We start from the raw sequence: 25217 nt of genomic DNA, 5'->3' as shown, positions 1-25217 counted from the left end.
ATGCTGCATTCATCACTGAATACGGAAAACCATCTCCATCACAACAAACAAACCAACAATGAACGGTGCGCAGTACCGTCAGAGTATCAAGACAGTTGAAGGAAAATACATTAGTGCACATGGGTACCAACGCACTTTATACATGGGAAAAAACCAGTACTTTGAAAAAATTCAAAAAATCCTCTGGATTCACAGATGATTATGTATTGTACTCGTATAAGAAGAAATTTCTATGGAATGCCCATTTTTATTTCTTGGGTCAAAGAAAAAGATCTGAATGCTCTATATACAAGTACCGCTCACGCTATATTTTTTATAAATATGTCTTATTTTCCCACGGAAATTATTTCTTGTCCAAACAACTTTTACGAGGACAATACTTAATCATTTTTGATTTTCCAAAATTTCAGATTTTTGCGACTTCATTTGAAATTACTACTAGTTTTTTTGGCACATATAATTAAGGTGCGCTAGCATCTGAGAGCCAACAATTCCTGTCCGACAATTCAATCAATCGTAATATAACTATATATACAATTCATGAGTAGTAAGCCATAGCTACTTCGCAAGGAAGGAGACGCATCTGGAGCAAATTTCTTGTTAAGAATTCTTGAGCAGTTAAGTTGTCGTGATAACTACAAATGATGGAGCAATGATGGTCAATCCGGTGATCCCTATTCTCCGCTCAACGCGGGAGCGAGCAGGCGCTCTGCTCAGAGCGTGATAGAGCTGGGCTGGCCCATTAGCTAGGGCAGCGTCTTTCTTTGTTTTTTCTTCTTCAGTTTTTTCTGTTCATTCGGTTTTTCTTTGGTTTTGCTGGTTTCTTCCCTCCCGTTTCTGGTTTTGCCGATCGGTTTTTTTTCTGAACTTTTGAAATTCGAACTTTTTGAATTTGAACATTTTTTAAATTTGAACTTTTTTGGAATTTGAACAATTTTTAAGTTTAAACATTTTTTATTTTGGAACATTTTTTGAGTTTAAACTTTTTTTCAGGTTTGACCTTTTTTAAAATTTTAGCAATTTTTATACTGAACATTTTTCAGTTTGGATCTTTTTAGGTTTGAATGTTTTGATTTTTTAAATTTGAAATTTGTTCGATTTTGAAAATTGTTCGTTTTTTAAAATCGTTCAATTTTGAAAATTGTTCGTTTTTTAAAATTGTTCAATTTTTTTTTAAAATCGTTTTTAAAATCTTTCAATTTTGAATTTGTTCGGTTTAGAATTTGCATAGATTTTAAATTTTGTTTTAGAAACACGCAAATGTTCAACGTAAATTGTCACCAAAGAAATAGAAAGAGAAAAGACGGCAGAATAAATGGGCCTGGCCCATATTAGGTTCCTTTAAGCGGAGCTCCACTCGCTCCGGCCGAGAATTTGATAGATCCGGGCTTTTCATGCATGGGCCGTATTGGGGAAAGGCATTTATCTCGTTATTTGCACCATCTGTCAAATAAATAAGGCCATCCCAACAGAAAAGGTTCTCTTAGCATCAACTTCACACTCACAGACAGAAGCTCTGCGTTTTTTAGGTGCACACATACTCTTTGTTAGTGTGCGAAATGAACATCATCTTTCAGCTTCTCCTGAAAATCTATGGAGATACGTACAAAGTTGTTCACTACACGATATGACCACTTGTGATTATAGTACTACCTCTGGCCATAAATAGATGCCAAAAGTTTGTCTAAATTTGAATGTATCTAGCGTCGATTTAGTGTATAGATACATCCGAATTTGAATAAATCTTTAGGATCTATTTATAGACGGAGGGAGTAGAATCTAGTATGGGAAGTTATTTGGAATCCTCAATGCAGTCAAAAAGTATAACTAGATCAAAAGCAAATAGTTTATCCAAATGTCCTGTTATGTTTTCATCTAGGAGTTCAGTCCATTAATGAGATGTTTTGTGGTACCCTTAAATAGTTATTAGCCGTTCATTTCAGTCAATCCAGCGAGCCATAATCGTTCATACTGGTGCCAAAAAGGTAACCAGTAGAATTCATACTATTGACGGAGACGACAAAATATACCACATTCACACGTTAGGCCCGGCCCAACAGAAATCATCGATGTGTACGACCCCTCGCCGTGCGTATGCGTGCAAGGGGAGGGGCAGCGCAGAAGCAGAACAAGCTCGAGCTCGAACGTCCATGGCGGCACAATCGGGAACGAGCGGAGTGGCTGCAAGTGTGGTGCGTCTGGTGCGCGCAGATCGCAGGAGCCAGAGAGAGCGCTGTTTATGTTCGTGGAGACAAGGAGCACATACCCGTCATCCATGATCACCCCTTGGAGTGCACAGATACCACGAACCACCCATGCCTCCTCGCTAGAGCCTCCGGCGAACTCATCCTAGTCAACTACGACGCCTGTCCGTTCAGGGACCGCGGTTCGCGGTTGCCGGACGCCTCGTACATCTTTAGCATTGTCTGCGCCTTCTAGAAGAGCGCCAGCTGCACCGGCGCCGAGCCCGGTGGGCCTGCTGCTGCCGGCCACATGGGAACACCACCTAGGCAGTATGCCGTGAATGGCTCATCGGCCATCGTCTTGTTTGTCGCCTTCAGCGTGATCTCCATCGGCACGAACTTTCGCCTGGGCACACCGGCCATCATCTTGTTTGTCGCCTTCAGCGTGATCTCCATCAGCGTACGTGCAACCCACGAAGCGCTCGGTCTCGATGTACACGAACCGATCGGCGGCACGGATCCCGGTCACGTATGCCGTGTGGATGTTCTGCTCAACTCCGTGAGGTTCTTGTCGGTGCGGCACCTACATATCATGAACGGGCGGGGGCAAAGTGGAAGAGGAAGGAGGAACTCAGCGCAAAGACCTCGACCAACCTGGCGGGGTCCGTGGCAGGCTAGAGGTGAGGCAGACGACGACCATAGCGTCGTTGAGGAGGAAGGTCTTGGCCTCGGCGTCCTAGGCTAAGCTGGATCCTCTGCTTCCTCGTGGAGGACCACGAGATTCTGGCGAGGTGATTTCCAATGTCCGGCGATCTTGAGGCGGCCCACGGCAACCGCACAGACAAGTTTGTTCTCCGGCAATGGAAGACGTCCTTGAAGACGACATTGTCAACAGTTTTTTCTGATATTTGTTGGGCTTCCTGGGCTTAATCTTCATGCCTAATACCAGTCATTCATTTATTCTTATACTTGTCCCTCTCCTGTGAGCAGTAGAAGGTACTCCCTCCTTCTCAGTTTACTAGTCCTCCCCGTATCTCTAGGTCGCCAATTTGACCTATATAATTTAAATTATATAATGCAAAAATTATATCATTAGAAAATAGAACATCTAAACTTTCTAATGATATAATTTTTATAATATATAACTAATGCTAAGTTGATCAAATTTACGACCTAGATATACGTGCACGCCTTATAAACTGCGAGGGAGGGAGTACCATAAAAGTTACCCCATTAATATAGCAATGTCAAAATTTAACTCGGCTCAACTCGGTAACTGGCGAGTTAGCTCGTTATTAATTTAAACACCTTACGAATAAACTATATGAGCATGTATGATTGATCTAACTTGTTATAATTTTTCATATTGAAGAAAAAATAGATTCTCACCAGTAAAAAAAATTCTCCAACATACAACCACCAATAGAGAAAAAACTGCATATGTCTAGATGGGCCAGATTTGGCGATGGTGATTTCGACCAAGCTTAACGAATTAAATGAGTAACTCGTTAAATCAGCTTGTCAAGCTCGTATCGTCTTGGCTCGGCTTGGCTTGTTTCATTAGTTATTTTCTTTGTTCCCGGGTTTTGAGTTTTATTTCCATCCATACCTAAAATATTCATTTATGTAATAAAAATGGGGCCCTAGGGGCCTCCTTTCCTTGGAAAAATGCTTCAAGTAGATGCGTGTTTTCCTACACGACAGAGTGAGTAGGATTATTAACTATTATTATTATTAACTATATCAAAGCCAAACCACTTTGCTTTCACCATAGCGTTTTGAGTGCTGTAGCAGAAAGTTTTCCTCCATTGAAGGAGCGACGCGTAGGCTAATTTTACTGTAGATGGCTGCCTCTTCTTTTTTACTTTCCATTTTTTCTTGATAGTTCGTTCCGTGTAACCGGCTCCCACCGGTTAATTCTCTCTTTTTTTTCATGGTGCCCGCTTGCCCACTTCCCCTTGATTACCGGTTTCTACTCTCCAGATATACTTTCCATTAGCACCGCTTTTGGCTCGATCTAGAAAATTCCCGTCTGATCTATCATCCATACCATCTCCACGAGGCCATGGGCAGCTTCTACAGCCTCTTCCTCCATGCCCTAGCTGAGTTGTCCAATCCCCAAGGGTGCCGCCCACTGCTGCCGCCAGGGGGTGACCAGACCACCGCCTAATCTCCACGGCCACCGCCATGGGGGGCGACCAGCCACCGCTGGAGTGGTCCGGCGGCCAGCGACAGCGTCTCCGGCGCACGGGTCAACCGCCAAGCTCTATTTTCGTCGCCCCCCCCCCCCCCCCATACCTCAACCAAACACCTATCCGACGCTTTCCCTGCCCGAGCTCACCCCGGCCAGGCTCCTCAGCCACTGGCGGCCATGGCCTGAGAAGGATCCTCCACCGTCGATGTGCATCTTTGTTGTCCCCTACCCTGCATAAGGTATTCTTCTTGATCTTTTTAGTTGGCTTGTGTTGCTCCAGCTTCGATTCATTGTTGTCCTCGATTTCCTCCACTTTCTTGGCTGTTTATGCTAGGTTTTTCTCCCCGCTCCTTCGACGTGGTTGGTCAGGGCGCCTCCCCTTCTTTTTGTTGACGGTCGTGCACATATGGCCAACCTGCTCATACTGGTTCCCAGTGTAATTCTTTGACATGAGTGGACATCCACGTCTTGGTGATATGCAAAGCTTCTTCAGAAATTTTAATCTTCTTACTGTAAACAAGATTAGTGGACATGTAGCTTCTTAGGCGCTTCAAGGCGATAGCCGCCTATGGTGGATCGACAAAAGGCAATGAGCCCGAGGATTAGTGGACATATAGCTTCTTAGGCGCTTCAAGGCGATAGCCGCCTATGGTGGATCGACAAAAGGCAATGAGCCCGAGGATTAGTGGACATATAGCTTCTTAGGCGCTTCAAGGCGATAGCCGCCTATGGTGGATCGACAAAAGGCAATGAGCCCGAAGCCGTATTCTCTAACCTTCAAAGCGCTGCTGAAGCCATCGATGGCCCCGTCGGTGGCCTGCAACTGCACACGCCCACGGCGAAACACACACATCAGCGTGCGATTGATACAGTAGATATGCTGGCAGTGGACTCTGCCGGCACCCACCGACTGCCTGCTGTTATGCTTATGCACGTACCTTCAACTCCTCTACCTAGCCACCACCCACCCTGCACCGTAATCAGGTGGGGAGTGATGTTTTTCGTTCTTTCTGCAAGGCAAAATTTCTTATGAAAGAGGAGAGTACAAAATGTGATCGCACTGATCCCATAACAGAGAAGAAAACAGGGAGGTTGGACTGTATAAGCGGCTGAGATAGCCGAAAGCAGACAGTCATCGCCACGGACCTGTCGCCCTCCGACACCCAACCTTTTCTATTTGGCTCTTAGTTATTGATAACAGATTAAGTGGAGAAATTTATCAATGATGTCTTTTCACAGCATCTCCTCTTAATCAAGTGGCTTTATCTACTGCATTCTCTGTCTAGAAACTAGCTGCAGCCAAGTATTTCATTCAGTAGAAACATATTTAACTGTGTTTCCACCTTAAGAATGGCTACTTGGTAATGTAACTGTAGTAAATTATTAATATCATGCGTCTCCCTAATAAGAAACTTACTAATCAGACACCAATTATAGATAGACATACCTGTAAATCCTGTAGATTGTACACCTTCAGGCCTTGGATTTTTATTTTGCAGAGGTAACTTCATGTTTAGGCTTCAGGACATGCTAAGTATTTTTTACCCACAACAGATCATTTCATCGGGTGATTGGCTGATGCTGTCTTTTTTGCCTCAGGATTTGCGGCTCCCAGTCATCACCGTGAGAGGATAGCAGAGACTGTCGGTGCTCCGTTCTGTTGAGTTCTGGGTGAGGTGACGACCCAACTGTGGATGCCAACTGAAGTTCTGGGAAAAAATGATAGAATGTTCAAAAACATCACAGACTTACATTTCTATGGATCATTAGATGAAAAAAGGTAGATAATCAGCAAGGTTTAGTTGTTTGTGTGATCCTAAGATATTTCATAAGGACACTTAGTTGCTCATGTCTCGTTTACGCTCGGTGAAGACTATTGAGGTGGCGATGCAGTCGATCGGCTCGGGTTTGCTTCCGTCTCTCCCTTTCACGTTGAGTCGTAAGAGGTATGAGTGCGGCTACCCTTCTCTGTCTATTTGCTTCTTTCTTTTCCTTCTATTTAATCACAGTTGCTCTTTGTCTGCAGTTCTTGTGCAAATTCGTTGGCTGTGTCGGTCCTGCTGGTTGGATAGCAATTGGTGCCTCTTTTGCATCATCCCATCACTGGTATGCTGTTTTGTTTGGTTATTTGCTGTTTTTGCGTTGGCTCCTGGTATATCAGGTTCCTATATTTTTTTGGCTCAAAGAGATAGATTTTCTGCATATAGGTTTTCCAGATCTCTCTTTGTTCTCATGAGTGCTTGACGTATCAGTGAGGACAACTGGTAGTATCTAGCGTCCATAAAATGCTAGAATATGCCGGTGTAAACAACCAAGGTACATCAATAACCTTCTTTTTGTTCTTGCTTTACAGAAGTTCATTATCGAAAAAAAACCTTTACAGAAGTTATCTTACGTCTGAGTTCTTACTGATTCAGATAAGTTAATGACTGACTGTTCAGAGTTAAGTACAGGACTAGGATGATGTTTAAAGAACCGGGTCCAGATGTGCGCACACAACAATTGCAAACATTCAGTGACAGGAGTTGATGCATCGTCGTAGAAAGATTATCCAGACCAGGATGCACTTTTGTTGCATGTACATTCTACTGACAATTTGTTTCATGTTATAGCATGAACAGCTGTTTCGGTAGAGTACTTCCTGTATTTTCCTTCTGTATGGTTACAATATAATCAGTACGTATTCAAGGTTAATTTACTTCTTCTGTTTTAAATTAGAACCAATATTCAGGATAGCAGCATTCTTTTTTTCTGCATCTGTGTTCCTATGATTTTTCGGCATGACACTTATACTTATTAACATAGAAAGCATTCCCTAAAAAAAACATAGAAGCGTAACAGTTGAATTGTAGAAAACTGCTGATAGACACACGGCAGTAATTGTACTGGTTAATATACTGACGAGAAGCGAATCAAGTTTCCTAGATCTAATCTCGAATTTCTGTATCTTCTAGCATATCGACAGAAAGGAACTTTACTTGGGATACATGACTTCAACACATATATGCAGGAAGCAGCAACTTACCAGACAATTGGTGGATCCGCTTGAATCTTTTCTCTTTTCCTACGAGCGCCACTCCGATCTGTCCTTCACCAGTCTCAGTTTATAGTATGCTTCCCTATTCTTCTCTCATTCCCAGCAGCCCCTCCCAGATCTTCTCATCCGCCTCCGCTTGGGAAAACCGATCGATTTCCCCTTCTTAGACGAGATATTGAGAATGTCGAAGTATTAGATATGGCTGCCCTATGCGCCGACGAAGAGCTGCTCTCCCGCCCTATCTCTCCAGATTGCTCTTATTTTGCTTTGCTACTGCCGAGCCCCGGCTCTCCGCTTTCTTTTCTTCTTTTCACTCGGACACTCCCAAAGTCCCAACCGAAGAGAGAGGGAAAGAACTATTAAAAAATAGCACGCATGGGCCAAATTACAGTACTTTGTCTCCATTACCTGTGTCTATCACTGCTCATGGATGTGTTCTACACTTGCAAATAGTGCTATTGTACAACCTGGGGAAGTCAAAGCACATTTTAAGTGGGCCGCATGGGTCGGCCCTTTCACCTCATTCTTTGCTCTGAAACCGGGTTCTTTCACTTCAATCTCTCTCATAATCAAGCTGAGATATGATGCTGTTTCATCCTAAAATTATGAGAAATCCCTTGTTGGCTGGGACGGACCCTTAATATAAGATAAGTCAACAGGTTGTGTCAGTTTCTCAAAAGACATGGGCTCGCCTTTCGGGGTGACTAGCTGCATTCATTGGTTTGCTTATCGGCGCGCGAAGGTTCTCTGGATTGGTTGTGGTTAGCGCTGGGCGAAGGATTGTCAGTGTAAAGCTACTGGTCAACTCCATGTTGTTCAGGAAATGGTGGAATTATCGCGGAGTACTGCTGCAGGCTATTCTATGTTACAGGACCATGATGACTCTGCTTCGGATCTAAGGGTCCTCTCCGCTGAAGCTAATCAGAAATCTCGTGCACTCCGTTCCATTCAGTTAGCTTGCTCAGTAGATGAAATGATCTAGACAAAAGTGTCTTTATGATTCCCCATGAAAATTCTTAAAAAAAAAAACTTGAGTGATTGTACTATAGTATTACCTAACTCGCAAAAATCCCTAGCGTATTGCTTTTCCTACAGCAAGCTACACTAATAGAGTAACATATCGTGTGTATTTGTTCCTTATAAATAGAAGTACCATACAATTTTGGTTTTGTCAGTCCGCATGAATGTAAACCATTTCACTCAGCTGACTACTTTATTCTTATAGTTCATTATACATAAATGACACGCTTTAAGAAAGGAAAACGCTTGTTATCCGGCGACCGATCCAGGGAAAAGATCGGTCGCTCGGTTCGTTTCCGCTCCTGGGCCGCGAATTGCTCCCATCATCCGTTTCCCGCATGGCCCATGAACGGTTCGCCGGTCCAGCACTTCCAGCACTCAACGTTCGGCCCGATTTTTTGTTGTTTTTGTGTGTGACTTTTTGTAAAGATAGTTGGTGTTTTTTGTTGTAATTCAATATGTACCAAATTAATTTTTGCTTGACCACTTTGCAGTGTTTGTAAACATATATATATATATTTGTTTTAATCATTTCTGACTTTTGTACAAATAGTTGGTGGATTTTTGTTGTAAGTATGTTATCTACCTCTCCACATGGCATGACTTTTGTTATTAACTATTGTTGTAAATATGTTACTGATTTGTTGTATTTGTTTCTAACTTTTGTAAAAATAGACGATGATTTTTGTTGTAATTCAAGTTGTAGCAAATTAAATTATTTCTTAACACCTTTTGAATTATTTTGCAAAAATATATATTTTAGTTGTAAATAGTCTGTGGTTTTTGTGGATGATGTTTGCGACTTTTGTTGTAAACACCCAAATTATTTGTGGTCTGTGTTGCTAATTATTGTTGTAAATATTTTACTGGTTTGTTCTAAAGATATTTCTGGAATGAAAGCATATTTTTATTGTAAACATCCAAATAAAATAATGTTGCTTTTTGTTATTAATTATTGTTGTAAGTATGTTTCCGATTTGTTGTAAAGATATTATTGCATGAAAACTGACTATTATTGTAAACACCCAAATAAAAAATATTGTTTTTGTTGTTAATTATTATTGTAAATATATTGATAATTTGTTGCACATATATGTGAAGATTTACTGTGAAAATTTTGTTGTAATACTTTTTATTTTTTGTACACAAGCGGCGGGTTTTTGTTGCTATACTAAACAGCGGGTTTTGTTGTAAATATCTGAAAGTTTGGGGGCAAAGGGAAACACGTGTTCGGTTTAAACTGATAGGCTTAGGACCGCGGGTTGATTTTCCAAAAACCAGAGGGCAAAATGCAAAACATTTGCTACTGCTATTTTTGGCCGGTAGATCGCGATCCAACGGCTGGGACAGCAACCGATTTCAGCAGGCCACGTCGGCCGACCGACGCTGAGCGCTGCCCTTTAAGAAAAGTGCTTGAATTGATGGATGTTAGTCTAGAAAGAAGCACGTCAAAGATAGACAACGAAAGCACCTACCCATCACCCATTAAATGCCGCACACATCACCCCTACTCACGGCATCTCCAACGGGACGACGCAAACGGTCGCTTGCGAAATGCGTCTGGTACCACCTCCAGCAGGGCGATGCATAGTGACCGGACCGTCCGCGGCGACGCAAACCTGACCCAAATATGCATCAGATTTGTGTCTCCGCGGACGCTGCGCGGTCGCGGAAAGTGTCCACATTCGTTGCATCTGGGCCCGGTCGACTAGGTAAGCAAAACATTTCTTCATTACTATTGATTGGCCAAAAGGACCATCTTTACAGAGATGGTTAGTCGAGTTAACCTAAAACTACAGCGGCCGTACCTACACGCCGTCGCGCGGCTTACCACGGCCTGGGTTACTCGGAGTCGCGCAGCCTACTACTGGCCGTCGGAGGGGCCAGCGCCGTCGTCGAAGCGGGAGCGCTTCACGCACTCCGCGCGCCGGGCATGGCGGCGATCGGACATCTCGTCTTGCTGCCTACGGCGTTCGAGGGCCTCGGCAAGTGTTGTGGGTATACTTCATGGGTGTACCATCGACAGTGCCTAGATTCGGCAAGCCCGGGTTGCCCACAGACGGTGATTTGGCATGTGGCCCATCGGGCGGTCCAGTTGCTGTTGATCATGAAGGATGAAGTCCGGCCCAGGATCAGGGAGCCGGATCCCAACCAACCTTCGGATGAAGCCGAATCCGTGAAGGCCCATGAGGGACTCGGATCCAGTACGACGTAGATGGAAGGTGGATCCTTGACGCACACGACAAGATATTGTACCGTAGTTAGGCAACTTGTAATCCGGCTAGGACTCTCCATGTAAACCCTAGATCCGTGCTCCTTTATAAGCCGGATCCTGGGAGCCCTAGAGGCACAACCACAACTCATTGTAACAACGCGAAAGCGCCCAGATTATTCCAGACAAGCAGCAGTAGGCCTTGCCATCGTGCAGGTGATCCGAAGCTGGGTAAATCGCGTACCACCGTCCCGTGTGCACTCCGCCCTATGGCCCCTACTTCTTCTCCCCCTCGTGAGGATCCCTCCTCCGAGGTACCTTCGAATAGGCAACGATAGTTGGTGCCCACCGTGGGGCCAGCGGCGTCTGGAGGCCGGAACCGGGAGGGTTCCGCCATGGGAAGCTACGACGACTCCATCGCTGTGGGGCGTGTCCTCTACGCCGGGAACTTTCCGATCGTCCCTCCGGACGACTGCTGGATTCCGGCTAAGACCGACCCCGTCAAGCTCTCCATCGTCCCGATTGGCGGCATTCACATCTTCATCGGCGAAACCGTCGATTCCGACGGGAACACACTGTTAAGTAGCGCTGACGCGACCGCCGCTGAGCAGGACGCAGTCGCGAAGATCCGATCTGAGACGCAGGAACTTTCTAAGGAGGATTCCGCCTTAGATCTGGAAAAATCAAAACCCACCCAATCCGCCCCTGAGCAGGAAATAAAGGTGGAAGACCAATGCAGATCCGCCTGGGTCTCCCAGGTGTTAGAGAAGCAACGGTGTCACTTCGTGCACTTCTTAGCCCATACCGCAGGAGCCACCCCTCAAGAAGTCGGAGCTGGCCCCATGCAGGTGGAGGCACCGGAAAATAGCTCCGCTCCGGATCAGCAGGAGGCTGTCGGAGAAAGCGACGCTCCGGGTGAAGAATCGATACTGGGCAACCTAAGCCCAATCTCCGGGGATACCTCCTCCATGGATACCGAAGAGTTAGATCGCAAGCTGGAGGAACTCGGAGGTGGTGATCAATCTGAAGTTGAATCCGCCCAGCCTAAGCAGGTCCTCGCAACCTTGGCGGCGCTGGATCAGCGGGAATCAGAAGATGAGCACACTCAATCCGATCCGCAGCCATCCAACGAGGGATCTCCGCTATCGCGGGAACGACCGCATAAGGAAGTCCTATCCCCATAAGAACTGGTTGAGCAGGCATGCATGGATGCAATCGCACACTCGGATATCCTCAACAAACCGATAACTCCAGAAGACGCAACTGATGCTGACGCTTTAGAAGCCAAAAGACAGGAAATGCTGGTGCTGGCGCGTGACAGGGCTTGCAACAGTGCCAGAAAGTAGCTTCTTGTGACGGTAAAGCACACGTCCGTTGGGAACCCCAAGAGGAAGGTGTGATGCGTACATCAGCAAGTTTTCCCTCAGTAAGAAACCAAGGTTTATCGAACCAGTAGGAGATGAAGGCCACATGAAGGTTGTTGGTGAAGGAGTGTAGTGCGACGCAACACCAGGGATTCTGTAGCCAACGTGGAACCTGCACAACACAATCAAGATACTTTGCCCCAACTTAACTGTGAGGTTGTCAATCTCACCGGCTTGCTGTAAACAAAGGATTAAACGTATGGTGTGGAGAATAATGTTTGCTTGCAAAGAACAACAGAGAACAATGATTGCAGTAGGTTGTATTTCAGATGTAAAAGAATCGACCGGGGTCCACAGTTCACTAGTGGTGTCTCTCCAATAAGATAAATAACATGTTGGGTGAACAAATTACAGTTGGGCAATTGAAAAATAGAGAGGGCATAACAATGCACATACATATCATGATGACTACTATGAGATTTACTTAGGGCATTACGACAAAGAACATAGACCGCTATCCAGCATGCATCTATGCCTAAAAAGTCCACCTTCGGGTTAGCATCCGCACCCCTTCCAGTATTAAGTTGCAAACAACAGACAATTGCATTAAGTACTGTGCGTAATGTAAACAATACAAATATCTTTAGACAAAGCATTGATGTTTTATCCCTAGTGGCAACAACACATCCATAACCTTAGAACTTTCTGTCACTGTCCCAGATTCAATGGAGGCATGAACCCACTATCTAGCATAAATACTCCCTCTTGGAGTTACAAGTATCAACTTGGCTATAGCCTCTACTAGCAACGGAGAGCATGCAAGATCATAAACAACACATATATCATAGATCGATAATCAACTTGACATAGTATTCCATATTCATCGGATCCCAACAAACACAACATGTAGCATTACAAATAGATGATCTTGATCATGATAAACAGCTCACAAGATCTAAACATGATAGCACAAGAGGAGAAGACAACCATCTAGCTACTTCTATGGACCCATAGTCCAAGGATGAACTACTCACGCATCAGTCCGGAGGCGGGCATGGTGATGTAGAGCCCTCCGGTGATGATTCCCTTCTCCGGCAGGGTGCCGGAGGCGATCTTCAGAATCCCCCGAGATGGGATTGACGGCGGCGGCGTCTCAGTAACTTTTCTCGTATCGTGGCTCTTGGTACTAGGGTTTTCGCGACGGAAGGATTATATAGGCGAAGGGGCAGAGTCGGGGGACGCCTGAGGGGCCCACCCCATATGGCGGCGTGGCCAGGGGTGGGGCTGCGCCCCCCTATGGTGTGGCCGCCTCGTGGCCCCTCTTCGTCCCCTCTTCAGTGTTCTGGAAGACTCCATGGAAAATAAGACCGTGGGCTTTTGTTTCGTCCAATTCCGAGAATATTTCCTGTGTAGGATTTCTGAAACCAAAAACAGCAAAAAACAGGAACTGGCGCTTCGGCATATTGTTAATAGGTTAGTGCCGGAAAATGCATAAAAATGATATAAAGTGTATATAAAACATGTGAGTATTGTCATAAAACTAGCATGGAATATAAGAAATTATAGATACGTTTGAGACGTATCAAGCTTCCCCAAGCTTAGTTCCTACTCGCCCTCGAGTAGGTAAACGATAAAAAGGATAATTTCTGAAGTGACATGCTACCATCATAATCTTGATCAATACTATTGTAAAGCATATGAGATGAATGAAGTGATTCAAAGCAATGGTCTATAGTTTGTTAACAAATATATAATGACTAAACAACTGAATCATATAGCAAAGACTTTTCATGAATAGTACTTTCAAGACGAGCATCAACAAGTCTTGCATAAGAGTTAACTCATAAAGCAATAGATTCTTAATAGAAGGTTTTGAAGCAACACAAAGGAAGATTTAAGTTTCAGCTGTTGCTTTCAACTTTCAGCATGTATATCTCATGGATAGTTGTCAACACAAAGTAATATGATGAGTGCAAATAAGCAAGTATGTAAGAATCAATGCACACAGTTGACACAAGTGTTTGCTTCTAAGACAGAAAGAAGTAGGTAAACTGACTCAACATAAAGTAAAAGAAAGGCCCTTCGCATAGGGAAGCAGGGATTACTCATGTGCTAGAGCTTTTTATTTTGAAAACATGGAAACAATTTTGTCAACGGTAGTAATAATTCATATGTGTTATGCATAACCTCCTATAAGTTTCAAGCCTCATGCATCGAATACTAATAGTGCCCGCTCCTTGTCCTAATTAGCTCGGATTTCCATGGATTATCATTGCATTACATATGTTTCAACCAAGTGTCACAATGGGGTACCTCTATACCACCTGTACAAAGGTCCAAGGAGATAGATCACATTTGATCTCTCAATTTTGATAGATCTCAACTTGAGGGCATCCATACCGGGACAACATAGAAAACAGATAATGGACTCCTCTTTTATGCTTTAAGCATTCAACAACAGATAATATTCTCATAAGAGATTTGAGGATTAATGTCCAAGCTGAAACTTCCACCATGATACATGGCTTCGGTTGGCGGCCCAAAGTTCTTCTCTAACAATATGCATACTCAAACCATTTAACTCATGGCAAATCTCCCTTACTTCAGACAAGACGAACATGCATAGAAACTCACATGATATTCAACAAAGGTGTGACAGGTTGATGGCGTTCCCAGAAACATGGTTACCGCTCAACAAGCAACTTATAAGAACTAAGATACATAAGCGACATATTCTTTACTACAATAGTTTTTTAGGCTACTTTCCCATGAGCTATGTATTGCAAAGACAAGGAATGAATTTTTTAAAGGTAGCACACAAGCAATTTACTTTGGAATGGCAGAAAAATACCACATAGTAGGTAGTTATGGTGGACACAAATGGCATAGGTTTTGGCTCAAGGTTTTGGATGCAGGAGAAGCATTCCCTCTCAGTACAAGGCTTTGGGCTAGCAAGGTTGTTTGAAGCAAACACAGTATGAACCGGTACAGCAAAACTTACATAAGAACATATTGCAAGCATTATAAGACTCTACACTGTCTTCCTTGTTGCTCAAACACTTTTACCAGAAAATATCTAGACTTTAGAGAGACCAATCATGCAAACCAAATTTCAACAAACTCTACGGTAGTTCTCCACTAATAGGTTTAAACCACATGATGCAAGAGCTTAAACATGATCTACTTGAGAGCTCAAAACAATTTCCAAGTATCAAATTATTCAAGACAAAATACCAATTACCACATGAAGCATTTTCTGTTTCCAACCAAATAGCAATAAATGAAGCGGCTTTCAACTTTCGCCATGAACATTAAAAGTAAAACTAAGAACACCAGTGTTCAATATGAAAAAGCGGAGCGTGTCTTTCTCCCACACAACGAATGCTAGGATCCGAATTTATTCAAACACAAACAAAAATAAAAGCACACAGACGCTCCAAGTAAAGCACATAAGATGTGATGGAATAAAAATATAGTTTCACTAGAGGTGACCTGATAAGTGGTTGATGAAGAAGGGGATGCCTTGGGCATCCCCAAGCTTAGATGTTTGAGTCTTCTTGAAATATGCAGGGATGAATCACGGGGGCATCCCCAAGCTTAGACTTTTCACTCTTCTTGATCATATTATATCATCCTCCTCTCTTGATCCTTGAAAACTTTCTTCACACCAAACTCAAAACAATCTCATTAGAGGGTTAGTGCATAATAAAAAATTCACATGTTCAGTGAGGACACAATCATTCCCAACACTTCTGGACATTACCCAAGGCTACTGAAATTTAATGGAGCAAAGAAATCCACTCAAACACAGTAAAGGAGGCAATGTGAAATAAAAGGCAGAATCTATCAAAACAGAACAGTCCGTAAAGACGAATTTTTTCGAGGCACTTAAAATGCTCAGATGAAGAAGCTCAAATTTAATGAAAGTTGCGTAAATATCTGAGGATTACTCATGAATTTGTACAGAATTTTTAGATTCTCCTACAGAGAGAACAGCGCAAATTCGTGACAGCTAAAAATCTGTTTCTGCGCATAAATCCAAATCTAGTATCAACTCTCTATCAAAGACTTTACTTGGCACAACAATGCAATAAAGTAAAGATACAAAGGTATTGCTAGAGTAGTAACAAGCACCTTGACTCAAATATAAAACAAAAATTTCAGAAATAATATAATGGGTTTTCTCCCATAAGCGCTTTTCTTTAACGCCTTTCAGCTAGGCGCAGAAAGTGTAAATCAAGTAACATCAAGAGAAGAATCATCAACATCATAATTTGTTCTAATAATAGAATCAAAATGCAACTTCATTATATTTCTAGGGAAGTGTTCTATACCTTTCTTAAGAGGGAACTGATATTTAATATTTCCTTCTTTCATATCAATAATAGTACCAACGGTTCGAAGAAAGGGTCTTCCCAAAACAGTAGGACAAGATGCATTGCATTAAATATCCAAGACAACAAAATCAACGGGGACATGGTTATTGTTAACCGTAATGTGAACATTGTCAATCTTCCCCAAAGATTTCTTTATAGAATTATCAGCAAGATTAACATCCAAATAACAATATTTCAAAGGTGGCAAGTCAAGCATATCATAGAGTTTCTTAGGCATAACAGAAATACTTGCACCAAAATCACATAAAGCATTACAATCAAAATCATTGACCTTCATTTTAATGATGGGCTCCCAACCATCTTCCAACTTCCTAGGAATAGAAGCTTTAAGTTTTAATTCCTCTTCTCTAGCTTTTATGAGAGCATTTGTAATATGTTTTGTAAAGGCCAAGTTTATAGCACTAGCATTAGGACTTCTAGCAAGTTTTTGCAAGAACTTAATAACTTCAGAGATATTACAATTATCAAAATCAAAACCATTATGATCTAAAGCAATGGGATCATTGTCCCTAATACTCTGAAAAATTTCAGCACTTTTATCACAAACAGTTTCAGCAGTTTCAGGCAATTTTGCACGCTTTGTAGTAGAAATAGAAACATTGCCAACACCAATTATTGTACCATTGATAGTAGGAGGCTTAGCAACATGTGAAGCATCAACATTACTAGTGGTGGTTATAGTCCAAACTTTAGCTACATTATTCTCTTTAGCAAGTTTTTCTTCTCTTTCCCACCTAGCATGCAATTCAGCCATCATTCTAAGATTGTCATTAATTCGAACTTGGATAGCGTTTGCTGTAGAAAATGACTTAATATCTTTAGTTTCATTAGGCATAACTTTCAGTTTTAAAAGATCAACATCAGCAGCAAGACTATCAACCTTAGAAGCAAGAACATCAATTTTACCAAGCTTTTCCTCAACAGATTTGTTAAAATCAGTTTGTGTACTAATAAATTCTTTAAGCATGACTTCAAGACCAGAGGGTACACTCCTACTATTGTTGTAAGAATTACCATAACCATAACCATTATTAGAAGGATATGGCCTATAGTTGTTACCAAAATTATTCCTATAAGCATTGTTGTTGAAATTATTATTTTTAATGAAGTTCACATCAACATGCTCTTCTTGAGCAACCAATGAAGCAAAAGGAACATTATTAGGATCAACATGAAATCTACCATTAACAAGCATAGACATAATAACATCGATCTTATCACTCAAGGATGAGGTTTCTTCAACAGAATTTACCTTCTTACCTTGAGGAGTCCTTTCAGTGTGCCCTTCAGAGTAGTTGATCATCATATCATCAAGAAGCTTTGTTGCAGCACCCAAAGTGATGGACATAAAAGTACCTCCAGCAGCTGAATCCAACAGGTTTCTTGAAGAAAAATATAATCCTGCATAAAAGGTTTGGATGATCATCCAAGTAGTTAGTCCATGGGTAGGGCAATTCTTTACCAAAGATTTCATTCTCTCCCATGCTTGGGCAACATGTTCATTATCCAATTGCTTAAAATTCATAATGCTACTTCTCAAAGATATAACTTTAGCAGGAGGATAATATCTTCCAATGAAAGCATCTTTACATTTAGTCCATGAATTAATACTATTTTTAGGCAAAGATAGCAACCAATCTTTAGCTCTTCCCCTCAAGGAGAAAGGAAACAATTTCAGTTCTATAATATCCCCATCTACATCCTTATGCTTTTTGCATTTCACAAAGTTCAACAAAATTATTAAGATGGGCAGCAACATCATCAGTACTAAGACCAGAAAATTGCTCTCTCATAACATGATTTAGTAAAGCAGGTTTAATTTCATAAAATTCTGCTGTAGAAGCAGGTGGAGCAATAGGAGTGCATATGAAATCATTATTATTGGTGCTAGTGAAGTCACACAACTTAGTGTTCTCAGGAGTATTCATTTTAACAATAATAAAAATAAGTAAAGCAAACCGAGTTAAATAAATTAAAACAAGTAACTAATTTTTTTGTGTTTTTGATATAAAGAAAGCAAACAAGACATAAAATAAAATAAGGCAAGACAATAAACAAAGTAAAGAGATTGGGTGTGAGAGACTCCCCTTGCAGCGTGTCTTGATCTCCCCGGCAACGGCGCCAGAAAAGTAGCTGCTGGCGCGTGACAAGGCTTGCAACGGTGCCAGAAAGTAGCTTCTTGTGACGGTAAAGCACACGTCCGTTGGGAACCCCAAGAGGAAGGTGTGATGCGTACAATAGCAAGTTTTCCCTCAGTAAGAAACCAAGGTTTATCGAACGATTAGGAGATGAATGCCACGTGAAGGTTGTTGGTGAAGGAGTGTAGTGCGACGCAACACCAGGGATTCCGGCGCCAACGTGGAACCTGCACAACACAATCAAGATACTTTGCCCCAACTTAACAGTGAGGTTGTCAATCTCACCGGCTTGCTGTAAACAAAGGATTATACGTATGGTGTGGAGAATAATGTTTGCTTGCAAAGAACAACAGAGAACAATGATTGCAGTAGGTTGTATTTCAGATGTAAAAGAATGGATCGGGGTCCACAGTTCACTAGTGGTGTCTCTCCAATAAGATAAATAACATGTTGGGTGAACAAATTACAGTTGGGCAATTGACAAATAGAGAGGGCATAACAATGCACATACATATCATGATGACTACTATGAGATTTGCTTAGGGCATTACGACAAAGAACATAGACCGCTATCCAGCATGCATCTATGCCTAAAAAGTCCACCTTCGGGTTAGCATCCGCACCCCTTCCAGTATTAAGTTGCAAACAACAGACAATTGCATTAAGTACTGTGCGTAATGTAAACAATACAAATATCCTTAGACAAAGCATTGATGTTTTATCCCTAGTGGCAACAACACATCCATAACCTTAGAACTTTCTGTCACTGTCCTAGATTCAATCTAGGCATGAACCCACTATCTAGCATAAATACTCCCTATTGGAGTTACAAGTATCAACTTGGCCAGAGCCTCTACTAGCAACGGAGAGCATGCAAGATCATAAACAACACATATATGATAGATCAATAATCAACTTGACATAGTATTCCATATTCATCGGATCCCAACAAACACAACATGTAGCACTACAAATTGATGATCTTGATCATGATAAGCAGCTCACAAGATCTAAACATGATAGCATAAGAGGAGAAGACAACCATCTAGCTACTGCTATGGACCCATAGTCCAAGGATGAACTACTCACGCATCAGTCCGGAGGCGGGCATGGTGATGTAGAGCCCTCCGGTGATGATTCCCCTCTCCGGTAGGGTGCCGGAGGCGATCTTCAGAATCCCCCGAGATGGGATTGACGGCGGCGGTGTCTCAGTAACTTTTCTCGTATCGTGGCTCTCGGTACTAGGGTTTTCGCGACGGAAGGATTATATAGGCGAAGGGGCAGAGTCGGGGGACGCCCGAGGGGCCCACCCCATATGGCGGCGCGACCAGGGGTGGGGCCGCGCCCCCTATGGTGTGGCCGCCTCGTGGCCCCTCTTCGTCTCCTCTTCGGTGTTCTGGAAGACTCCGTGGAAAATAAGACCGTGGGCTTTTGTTTCGTCCAATTCCGAGAATATTTCCTATGTAGGATTTCTGAAACCAAAAACAGCAGAAAAAAGGAACTGACGCTTCGGCATCTTGTTAATAGGTTAGTGCCGGAAAATGCATAAAAATGATATAAAGTGTATATAAAACATGTGAGTATTGTCATAAAACTAGCATGGAACATAAGAAATTATAGATACGTTTGAGACGTATCAGGTGGCAACAGCCAAAAAATTCGCCACCACTGCAGTAGCAATGCTAGACGAGAGGAAGGAGGCCGCGAACTTCGTGGACAATTTTCTCAAGCGAGAACGTCAGGTGGACGAATCACTGGCAAAAGTCAAGCAACTTCGGAAGCACTGGGAGGACAAGATCACCGAGGCTCAACAGGAGGCTGATAGAATCAGGCGAGAAGCTGTAGCTCCCCGCAAGATCACCTTCGCAACTCCCACCGAGCAATAGCCATTCGCAACTCCAAAGGATAACATGAAGAAGGCTGCGGAGATCTTGAAAAACAAGGACGAGGAGATTGATATCGAGTACGTCCGTACGCTCGTTGCCTCAGCAATGAAGCAGCAGAGCAAGGCAGATACTTCGTGCAAGTTGGAGTCCAACCCGGATCATTGCATGTCTACCGCGCAGAAGGACGCCCACGACAATCATCATCGCGATGATGAATCACGGACCGGATCCTCGGAACGCAGAAGAAAAACCAGAGAACACCCAAATCCAATCCCTGTGCCATCAAAGACACCTCCGTCAGATCCAAATAAGGGAAAGGATGCGAAATACACTGGTAGGGACAAGTACCGGAATCCGTCACCTCCGCCCAACAGGTACCCGCGTCCTCTACTTCCTCGCCGCCGTAGTCCAGCCGGAAACACCAGACCCCATGGGCCTGGTGGAACCAATATCCGCGACAACGTGCCGCCTTCAAGGAATAGGAACAGGGAGCGTACGCCGGAACCTCGCCGGAGCCGGATCAATGATCGCGAGCCCGAGCCCGAGCCCAGGAGAATTCGGAACGAAGAACGCGAACCGGAGCCCCGCCGAAGCCGGAACGATGAAGGCAGCCAACACCATGGTGAAGGCAGCCACCGAAGCCGGAGTCAGCATCGCGAAGGGCGAGGAGAATCAGCAGGCGGAAGCAAGAGGTCGCATCGGCCCCCTCGCAGATCTCCCTCCCCACCACCCAGCGGTGGAGGTGGAGGTGGAGGCGGTGGCCGGAGATCTCGCTCACGCTCAAAATCCCCCCCGCAATGGCTCACGCGATGCGCGGGAACGTCTCAATGAATACAAAACTGACTACATCGGCCCAAAGTGCTTTGGCAGGATGATTCGAGAGGAACCAAAACCAAGGATGAACCTCAAGCTACCCGGAAACCTGAAGAATTATGATGGCACGGAAAGGCCGGATACCTGGATCGAGGATTACTACAATGCAGTAACCTTCGCAGGAGGAACCCCTAATATCGCCTGTCGCATGCTTCCGCTTTACTTTGTAGATCCAGCCCGGATCTGGCTCAGCGACCTCGAGAAGAACTCCATCTTTTGCTGGTTCGACCTGAAGACCGCCTTCGAAAAACACTTCAGAGGCACCTACAAAAGACCTGCCACGACAAGCGACATACAAGCCTGTATTCAGAAGAAGGGCGAAACATCAAGAAACTTTCTCACCCGATGGTTGGCAACCAGGAACGAGTGCGAAAACGTTGACAATACCACAGCCATGCACGCCTTCATAGGTGGATTGCAGAGAGGAGGACTGATGCGGCACAAGCTCACTTTCTTGGTCAATGCAAATAAACTGACCTTAGATGACATGATCACCATCGCCAACGATCACACTGCCGCCGATGATGACGCAGGCGGAGATCTTGCAGCTACAGCAATTCCCCTGCATCAGCAAAAGATGAACCGTGATAACGGTAACAACAGCGGCAACAAGCGGAAAAATCCCCCCGATGACCAGAAGAGTGGCGGATCTGAAATGTTCGCCATGGCTTTCCAGCGCGGAGGTCAAGGGGGCAGAAGAGGCCGCGGTCGCGGAGGCGGAGCCTGCAGGGGCCAGCAGCGTGGTGATGAGGTCACCGCTGCCGGAACCCGCGCCCCCAAACCTACGAGGAGTACAGAGACATGCCCTTCCTGGCCCATCTGGATCCGGCTACGGGGAAGTCCACTCACACTAACCGCAACTGCAAGTGGGTCAATGATCTCAAAGCTGACCCGGAAGCAGGATACAAGCAAGCCCGGAAGCACCACCCACGCGGCAAAGGAGGCAAGGGCAAGAACAAGGACAAGGAGGAAGACAGTTCCGAGGCGATGGATGAGGATGACGCTTCGCCGGATCCCAAGCAAGGATCCGCAGCCAAATCCAACCCCTTCGACAAAAAGAGCGTGGGCGCGTACCACACCTTCCTCGGAACCCCAACAGTCCGCGCCAGCAAGTCAGCTCTCCGGATCCTGAACGCCACAGTTCCGGCTGTGCCGCAATATGTCAGGTGGTCGGAAACTCCATGTACGTTTGATAGGCAGGATCACCCTACCGTCATTCCGAAGGAGTGCTACGCCTTGGTTGTAAGTCCCCGCATTGACGGCTATGACTTCTCCAAGTGCCTCATGGATGGCGGAGCCAGCTTGAACATCATGTACATGGAGACTCTGGAGCGGATGAACCTTACCAAGGAACAGCTCAAACATATCACCACTGAGTTTCATGGTGTAGTTCCGGGTAAAAAGGCAAATTCCCTCGGCAGCATCAGACTTCCCGTGGCCTTCGGTGATATTAATAATTTTCGCGAAGAGATGATTACGTTTGAGGTCGTGCCCTTCAAGAGCTCCTACCACGTCATCTTCGGCAGGCCTACCTACCACAAGTTTCACGCAAGAGTGTGCTACATCTACAACAAGCTCAAGATTCCGGGTTCCAATGGTATGATTACCGTATCCGAAGACTACAAGAAGGCTCACGAGTGTGAGTTAAGCGAAGCCGCCTTCGCAGAGTCTGTGATATCTGGAGAGGAGCTGCAAGGCTACAAAGCCGCAGTGGATCCAAAAGAGATGCACACCACGAAGAAGCAGATCTCCGAACAGAAAACCTCGTTCAAGGCCGCGATAGAGACCAAGAAGATCGACTTCAAGGAAGGAGATACCGCTAAGTAGGTCTCGGTCGGAGCCAACATGGACCCCAAATAGGAAGGCGCGCTCGTCGAGTTCCTCCGCGCTAACATGGACATCTTCGCATGGTAGCCTTCTGACATGTCCGGAGTACCTAGGGAACTCGCTGAGCACTACCTCAACATAAATCCGGGGGCTAAACCGGTGAAGCAAGCTATGCGACGCTTTGGAGATAAGAAGTGCCGCGCCATAGGAATGGAATTAGCAAAGTTACAAGAGGTAGGTTTTGTAGTAGAAGTTATCCATACTGATTGGGTCGCAAATCCCGTCCTTGTACCTGAAAAGAATTCTGAAATACTAAGAATGTGCATCGATTACTTCGGCTTGAATAAGCATTGTCCGAAGGATCCGTTTCCCTTGCCGCGCATTGATCAAGTCATTGATTCGACGGCAGGGGCAGAATTTCTGTGTTTTCTTGACGCATACTCCGGGTATCACCAGATCCAGATGAAGAAGTCCGACCAAAAGGCGACCTCGTTTATCACTCCATTTGGCACTTACTGCTACGTTACCATGCCTTTCGGCTTGAAAAATGCAGGTGCCACCTACCAACGTACGATGCAACGGTGCCTGAAGGACCAAATTGGCCGGAACGTACACGCCTACGTCGACGACATCGTGGTCATGACCCGGAAAGGATCCGACTTGATCAGCGATCTCACAGAAACCTTTGAGAACCTCCGACGGTACAAGATGATGTTGAATCCGCTGAAGTGCGTCTTTGGCGTTCCAGCCGGAAAACTCCTTGGCTTCATAGTCTCTCAAAACTGTGTATGTTCTATGTGTATGAAATTGCTATTGTTGTGTTCAAAACTGTTTAACTAAGGCAAGAATCTTCATGGTTTTAACACAAGTCAACAAGTGGCGCCCCTCATACTGGCGCCACACCTCACTATGTGGCGTCCATGGCATCGGCGCCACATATGTTCATTATATGTCGAAAACATCCAGGGGCTCCGGACGCCTGGGACTTAGCCGTTTTGGCGAGGCTGTTTGTGTGGCGCACGTAGCATCGGTGCCACACTGTTTGTGTGGCGCCCGCGGCATCGGCGCCACACGTAGTGTAACATCCCAAATTTTAAAACAAAGAGAAAATGAATTTCCTTTTTCCAAAAATGAGAACCAACAAAAACTTTGCTTACGTTGAGTGCTATGCATAGTACTCATACTTAATCTTTGTGTTATTGCCATGATTGTGTGTTCCTTGCTCGACACTCAATTTCAAAACCCAAAACCCTAACCTTCTCAAAAACAAAGTGGGTCAAATTTGAGAAACCCAAAATAAAAGAAAAAGACATATGTGGGCATATAGCCCTAATATGTAAATCTTGAACCCTACCTTTCTTATTTTGCTGAAGGGTGGTGAACCCTGGTGAACCCCACTAAACCCTAAACCTCATCCCTCTTGTCACCAACCTTTGAAAAACAAAATAAAAAGGAAAAATCTTAAATAAGAAAAAGGCATATGCAAGCCTATGGCTACTTTTTGCAAATACTAAACTTTGCTTTGTCTACCTTGGTAGATGGTTTGGAAATACCTCCCAAACCTAATTTAAGGCTTACCACTCAAATCTTCGTGAAACCAAAAAGAAAACAAAAATCAAATAAAGCATATGCATAGAGGCATATGTGGCACTTAGCCATAATACAAAATCTTGACCTAGGCACCCACATTGTCCCAAAATGGTTTGAACCCTTTTACCCAACTAAATCTAACACCAATTAAACCTCACCCATGTCAAAGAGAAGCAAATAAAAAGAAAAGAATAAAAAGTAGAAAATCACAAAACCCTCACATATGGTTATGCCATTTTTCCAAATCTTTGACCTAGACCAATTTGGCCTTCACCATTAGTTGTATTATGTTACTAAACACTTATTACAACTTTTGGAATCAAAGAAACACAAATCAAATCAAATTCAAACTCAAATTGTGATCACATATGATAATGGTCAAATCTGCCATTTATATTCTGGTCACTACTTTGAGCCCCTGGATTTCAAGTTTTTCAAACCAAACTTTCCCAATTCTTTGCACCACATCCAAGTACACATCAAGGTGAACAACTTT

General features: G+C 43.9%; 1 long non-coding RNA gene across 6 annotated transcripts; it reads left to right on the top strand.

Annotated features, from left to right (window-relative positions):
- Nucleotides 1-4054: 4054 nt before the first annotated feature.
- On the top strand, nucleotides 4055-7091 carry LOC127295319 (uncharacterized). Of its 6 annotated transcripts, XR_011743182.1 has the most exons (6): nucleotides 4095-4616; nucleotides 4712-4813; nucleotides 5977-6323; nucleotides 6404-6483; nucleotides 6585-6693; nucleotides 6831-7091. It is a non-coding gene; the product is annotated as an uncharacterized lncRNA (long non-coding RNA). The 6 variants fall into 6 exon arrangements; XR_011743177.1 differs by having other exon boundaries at nucleotides 4055-4616; nucleotides 4712-6323; XR_011743179.1 differs by lacking the exon at nucleotides 4712-4813 and having other exon boundaries at nucleotides 4113-4616.
- Nucleotides 7092-25217: the final 18126 nt, after the last annotated feature.

The sequence above is a fragment of the Lolium perenne genome, chromosome 4 (genome assembly GCF_019359855.2).
Source record: "Lolium perenne isolate Kyuss_39 chromosome 4, Kyuss_2.0, whole genome shotgun sequence".
NCBI lineage: Eukaryota > Viridiplantae > Streptophyta > Magnoliopsida > Poales > Poaceae > Lolium > Lolium perenne.
Note: the sequence above shows the minus strand (reverse complement) of the source record. Positions and strands in the feature narration are given on the sequence as shown.